Here is a 7,354-nt window from a genome sequence, read left to right as displayed (position 1 = left end):
GATGTGCTGGGAGGAGCCTGGTGGTCCCTTGCTAGTGGAACACTTTGGGAATCAGCAAACTCTGTGAAGCCTGGGATCCACACACAAGAAATACAGAACAAGAGAGATCAAGCCTTGTTTCAAGCCTCTGTTGGTATATCCCAAACATTGATTGCCCACAGACTCATTTTCTTAGTCATGCAACTCTTCTGTGGGAATAGCAAGTTCCATATTAAGATTGCTTATGTTCTTTGCCCTTACTTCTCCCTTTGAAAGACCATGCAAGAGTGTGATGTCCTTCATTAGCTAGAAGTGTTTTCTATAGTTTTCAGTCTAAACATTTTGGTGATCAGATTATAAAAATTTTATCTCACAGTAATGTTAACCTTTAACTTAGTTCTTTCCTCACTCTATTTATCATAAGATCTATTTATAAAAGACTTGCATATTGTTCCTCCACTGTCACACTGAAGAAGTTCATGTTCTTTTTATCTCTCCCTAAGACTGCTAATTCTGTAATTGCTTTAATAGCCAGTCTGCACTGATTCCAGTTTAAGCTAATCTTTTTCAACACTGTTGACAGGAACTGTATAAATATTTCACACAAAATCTTACCAGTGCCTTGTCTAAAAGTGCCAATATTTCCTTCTCTGCTAAAAATCTCACCTAACCCATCTGAACACTACATTATCTGTTTCCACAGCTGTGTTGTGCTGGCAGATTTGGCACACCCTCAGTCTATCAGAACACTCGGATCTTTTTCCTTCTCTGTTGCTTCCAGCTGATGAATCCCAAGAACATGACTTTGCAGTTCACATTATTAAATTTCTATCACTGCAGGCAAGAAGGTCATCTAATTCCAGTGTGGTGATCTGGTCCTCCTCAGGATTGGCAATACCCTCCAGCTTTTTATCACATGCACAATTTTTGAGGCTGGGCCTGATGATGTTCCTAGTTCATGGAAATGTGGATTATATGGTGTTCCAAAGAGTGATCCCTAAGGAACACTGTTGGGTAATTTGCTCCCTTCTTGTAACTCTTTTTTATTATGACCTGTTGCTCCTTCTTCACATTGTTTTTATATTAATCCCTATCATCTCCACTTTCAGTAATGAATTCCTGCAGAGCACTGTATCAAATGATTTGTTTGAACTTCAATAGACTGAGTTCACTGCATTATTTCATTCTGGAGAGACAATTATCTTACTCATGATACACCAGCTCAGTCTGATATCCTCTGCTCTGGTAAACCATGTATGTTTTCTCACATTCTGTTTGCCTCCCTACAATTAATTTGTTCTAAGACTTGGCATTATACTGAATTTTTAAAATACATTTTAGAATATGTATACTTTCTAAAAATACACTTCCGAATATAAACATTGCATTTGCTATGCTGAAGTCCTAGGCAAGCTTTCATTGAAATTCATTAAACACTGGTTGCTTTTACTTGTAAATTCATATACCAGTTATTTCAGTATGCTAGGGAGGAGATTGTATGTATTCCTCAATAGTTTTTTGCATGAAGAAATATACCCTATTTTTCCTAAGACTTGTAATTTCTGTTAGACTACTGCTTCCTTTATATGTCAATCCCATCTGTTATTAGCCTAATGCCAAAGCAAAGGATCATTGCTTATTCTCAAGCAACACCATCTCTTGTTGGCTGATTTATTATTTAAGAAAACCACCTTATACCATTCCTGTGTCTTTGATGGAGCTCTGCTATCACTGGTGGCATTAATTTTCTGCTTTAGGTCTGGGAAGTTAATGTCTTCCTTAAACAAGGAATTGCAGTTCTTACTTTCCTGTAATTTTACCTCTCTTATAATTTATATTCAAGTTTGCATAGAGGAAGGAGGCTGTAAAAGGTCCTCAGCACTGTCCTGCTGGGGCAGGTTTTGTCATTGCCAGTCTGAGTTATTTCCACCCAAACAGAATTTGTTTGGTCAGTGTGATCACAGATTTCTTTATATTCTGTCATTTCCTCAACATTCAGTGACAGCCTCCCTCTCCTCTCATGTCTGTCTTCCTTAACAAATTCCCTACATACTGCATTAGTGGGAATTTTCAGAAATGCAGAAGACCTCTCCATGCTCCAGCAGAGTGGCTGAGGAGCTCCTGATACCTCACCTTGCCTTTGGCATTGCCATTCTGTCTGGGCAAGACAACTTTCAAGGGAGACAGGGCATGTCCTGTGTGAGGCCCAGGGGGAGGCTGTGCCCTGCCATGCCCAGATGATAACCAAACACTTTTCACAACCAAAGATGACCTGAAAATAAACATCTGATGGCTTAGCTACCTGTGTGAACAAACCCCCTGACTCCACAGGCCCTCAGGCCCTGACTACACTCACAGGATTAGCATAGAGAAGTATTAATATGAAGAAAGAGTACAGACACACTGATTTTTGTGCTTATTGATTTGTTCCCCTGTGGATGTCATATTTCCAGGATTTTTCTGGCATTCACTCTGGCCAATGAGAATAGTTAGAGCACCTCCTATGGAGAGATCTACTTGAGCAAATCTGCATGTCTTACTTGTTCTTCACAGAAATGATTTTAGCCACATCACAAAGCCATTCACTGAGGTTATAAATTTCAGCAGAGCCAGGGGAGAAATATGCTCCTACATACTTGGTCCCCTGAATCCATCAGAGATTTGCTTCTTGGCACTGACTGCAACATCAAACAAAAAAATAAAGGACTTGTTGAGAAACAACATTGCTGGAGTTCTTCTGGCCCAGTCACTTGTGTCTGCACACACCCAGTTGCTGTGGCTGGGAGTGCCTCCAGACAGAGCTGGGTGATGCAAAGCATTTTCCAAATGTTTGCACAATGAAGAATTGCCATTATAGGCTCAGGAGCAACTGTTTTCAGAAAGTAAATATTGTGCATTTCTAGATTAGATAATAGCTAAGGGCAGCACGCCGTGTGGCCGGAGCCTGAAGGCAAAGCATAGCAGCAAGTGAAGAGCAATTCTTGTCTCCTACAGGAGGATGAGGCTTGGGCTGTGCAGCTCAAGGAATGCTCTCCCTTTCAGCCATTACCAGTGGCTGCAATGCATCATGCTTAATTTTTCAGAGATGTAAAATTAAATTAGACAGGAGGACAGCAGTAAAAGGTTCGGTGAATTGGAGGAAGAGTAATAAGTTTGTATCTGATTCATCTTCAAACCATTGCATCAAAGCAAAAGTAGCCCTGTTCTCTTCAAAGTGCCAGCAGTTCCACAGTGTTCACAGTTTAGCAGCTCTGGTCAGAACTTCTGCCTTTCTCCATGCAGCAAGAACAGTTCTTTAACTGCAACATTGTTAATTCAGATACAATAGCTCTCCTGTTGTCTGGTAACTTTTTTTGACTATGTTTCCTTATTGCTGTTCTCATGCCTTTCCCTTAGAGTACATAACAGAGAGGATTGGCATTTTCCTGGTATATTGTATCTGCAAAACAATTTAGTAGATCTTAATTAGTAGTTCTCAGAGGGTATTAGGAGGTAATTTCTCAGTAGAGAGGATGGGAGCAGCAATTTCTGTATTGAAATGTCCCATTGGTATATCTGTGGGCTGTTCAATGCTCAGAATATTTTTTAAAGAGATATTTGGTCAGAGGCACTTCTTTAGAGGAGTTTGGGGATTGATCACTGCAAAAGGACAATATGGTTTAAAGTCACACCACCAGTGCAGTAGTTTCTAAGATAGAATGGTTGGCAAAGAATTTTTGGCCTACTGGTAACAAAGTGTACAGACATTCTTCCCATCAGCAGAATGTCAGGAAATTATCTGAAATTTCTTGTTGTCTTGGCAAGGCACCTGCATGTCTAAGAGTTCTTTTTGCTTGCCTGTGTGGAAAGGTGGCTGAGACAGGAGGTTGTTTCACCTGGGGGAAGAACTGCACGTGGGAAGTGGCTGCTGAAATAAACACTTGATCTTGTGTCTGCGGTTTTGGGATGGAGAGTGGACAGGAGTCTTACCCAAAGCTGGTCAAACAGTCCAGCTTGTGTGATTCATAGCAGGAATTCCATGCAGGAATTCTGTGCAGTCTGTATAATGCTACCTGGGCTGGAAGCCCCATTGGGTAGATGGGGTTTTGTCCAGGATTTCAGCTCTTAGGCAGAGTGTCACTGCACATACCACCAGAACTGAAAATTGGGCAAATGTGTGCTCTGTTTCTGAACATCATCTTTCAGCTCCAGCTCAGGGGGAGTTCTGCACATGCAGCAGTATGTGTGACAGCTTAATAGAGATGGCAAGGATACAACAGTATTAATGACACTGTAATTAATACCAGCAGTATTTTAATAGTACCTAACTGCCAATATATGTCCCAGGTCCAATTCAGGGTGACTGATTGGCCCAGAAAAGCATGTTGTTTTGGTGCCTCTACAGTCAAGGCAATTACTATTTCAGCTTGTATTCTGCACATCAATCCAGCTCTTTTCAAAGCATTATATTCACATTGCTTTTTTGATAAAATGAACTTTGCAATGGAAACTCTTGTTCTGACTGCCAGGCAGTATTACCAAATCAGGGCTGTGACCCTGTGAGATGCACATGAGTCAGCACTGGGTTCAAGTCCTGACTGCAAAATCAAAGTGCAAAGACTTATTTGGCTTGTGGGATAGAGAAGCCTTATTCAGTATCTCACATCTCATTCTGTAACCTGAAGATGCACAATGTGAGTTTCCAGGAGATCATTGCTTGAGGGTTAAGCAGAAAGGAAGGTCCCAGGATCTTTGCCTGTTTTTTAGTTCACCATAGGTTCATTAGCATTTAGGGAAAATGCTTTGTGAGTGATCACACACTTCTTTGTTCCAAACTGTATTGTAATGTGAACTACATGTCACAGAAAATACAGAATAATCTTTCCTGTTTACAGAACTAGACAGTCTAGACTTCAATTTATTTATGGTATTTATTTAAAGCTTCAGTTTTGACCTAGATCCAGTTCTCATTTCTGAAAGATACATAAAGTTTTTTCAGCAGCAATTTTCTTCTTAAGGCTGTTAATGTATATTTATGTAGAATCAAGAATTCCAACCTCTTATTACATGAACCATGTAGTATTTTTAACAAGAGTCAATTGATTCTATGTAAAATTATGCACAGGCTACTGCAGTCAGGAGGAAAAAACCTTGTGGTCCACATATATTTGTTATTAACTGCTTTAATTTGACCTACCTGGTTTTAATAGCAGCAGTGTCAGGGGAATTATTTGCATCAAAGTCTGTGAAGAGAAAAATCAAGGAGGAATTCTATTCACCCCAAATTAAGCTTTAATGCTGCAAAGCTGTCATTATGTGTATCAAAGGCTGTTGAAAGTCATGTTGCTGGGAATAACTAGGGGGCTTGTTAATGCAGTCATGATCATCTTTCTGACAGAAGCTCACTTTCAGGAAACGTGATATGAAATTTTCCTTAGGTTCTCATCTCATTCCCATACTGTGTTTATTTCACTCTTAGTGTGCTTCATCTTTAATTTCTCAGTTAGGAACTAATTATCTACAAAACTGTATAATGAAAGATGAGCAAGTCTGAAAGGAGTCTTAAGTGAATGCAAGTTACATTTTTTTACCTAATTTTGGGAATGGGAGTTTCCTCAACTTATTTGGGTTGAGGCCCTTGCGTAAATAGGATCATATTGTGCTTCTAAACATAGCCAGAGATTCTGATTTCTGCTCCTTGTAGTTCCATTTGAAAGGCACTGTTTTCTTCCATGTTCTTTCTAAGTGGGTGTATTTCTTCCTTTCTAGTAATCTCTGCAATATCTTATCAGTCCCAGGGGCTGATCCTTCCCCGTGTGAATGGCCGGAACTGCTGTGGAGTCTGCAGCATTCAACAAAGGCAGAACCCATGAGGGATTCATCCGGCAGCTTAAAGGCTTTCAGAACTTGGAGCATTAATGTAGAGATTGTTTCATTGGATTTTGTATGCATTCTTACACATGTATGTCTATCATGTGCAAATCTATCTGTGCAATTCTGTTCCATCCTTCCTCAGTAATTTTAATTTTTTTAAGATCAGGCAGGAGCCTGAGTTTTCTGCCAAATATAGTTCCATGAAGCAAAAAGCAAAAGCATATCAATAATAATGCAGTAGACAGAGAACATAGGAATGACTGTTCTATTTCACATCCATTTGACATTTGACTGTGTCTCCTTTATGCTGAAATCACTGCACAAAACAATCAGTTGCAGTGTAAGAGTCTCTTTCTGTAAATAAATGTGGCTATATATGATAGCTGTTCCCAGGCCAGATGATGAATTAGACTCAAAATTACATACACAAAATGCATGACCAATTGCATATTTTAATTTGTAATTATCACAAGTGCTTATGCTAATTGCTTGTTGTGCAGTAGCAATAAAATAAAACATAACTGGGTTAGTGTTTGCTGTCAAGCCATTTTCAGTGTATAACAACTGATTTATTGGTCCTCTGAACCAATGAAAATTCTTTCTCTATGTGAATGATCTACATATATCTAGAAATCATTAAATGCAAGATTCCTTCATCATATAAACAGAAAATCTGTAAGTTATTATCTACATGCTGTGTTCCAAATGGTGACCTTCGTATCTATGTCTTATTTAGATTTTTGCCTCTAACAGGGAGCATTGTGTTTTCATTGCACAGCACTAAACACACTTTCTCTCATATTCTGTAAAGTCATGCAGTTCTATACAGCAGCACAAAACTCTGCTTAAGGGAAGAAAATAGCCAGAGCCATCTGGAGAGGCACTGAATTTCTCAGTAGTGGACAAAGTGCATTCCAGACAAGGACAGGAAAGACAGAGCAGAAAAGAATTTAGAGCACATATGGGAAATAACATCCCTAGGTGAGCTCTTTGGACATTAAACCAACCTGTGGCAGAGCTCCTGAGTGTTTCTCACTCAGAGTTTGCTCTCTAAGGAGAGCTGTGGGCATTAATTGAGCCACCTGCATTAGTGCCACAGCACCAGAGCATACAGAGGGGAGCCTGGGCTCAGGCTGGAGCTGGTGCTGTTCACATCTCTCTGGGTGTCATTGGCAGGTGATGGTGGGGCACAGACAGGATCTTCTGCCTTGCAGTGATCAGCTTGATGTTCTAGAGACCTTCCTTCTTGTGGTGGTTTAACCCCAGATGGAAACTCAGCCCCATGCAGCCACTCACTCACACCTGCCTGGTGGGATGGGGAGAGAATTGAAAGGGTAAAATTGAGGAAACTCATGAGTTGAGATAAAGGGAGTTTCATGGGTGAAGAAAACTCACACACACAAGCAAAGCAAAACAAGGAATGAATTCACCATTTCCCATGGGCAGTCAGGTTCAGCCACCCCAGGAAAGCAGAGCTCCATCTCATGTAACAGTGACTTGGGAAAGCAAATGACACCACTGA

This window comes from Agelaius tricolor, unplaced genomic scaffold, assembly GCF_023055355.1.
Source record: "Agelaius tricolor isolate 1412-34295 unplaced genomic scaffold, bAgeTri1.0.p SCAF_19, whole genome shotgun sequence".
NCBI classification, from domain to species: domain Eukaryota; kingdom Metazoa; phylum Chordata; class Aves; order Passeriformes; family Icteridae; genus Agelaius; species Agelaius tricolor.
The sequence above is the reverse complement of the archived record's forward strand: the minus strand, read 5'-3'. Positions refer to the sequence as shown.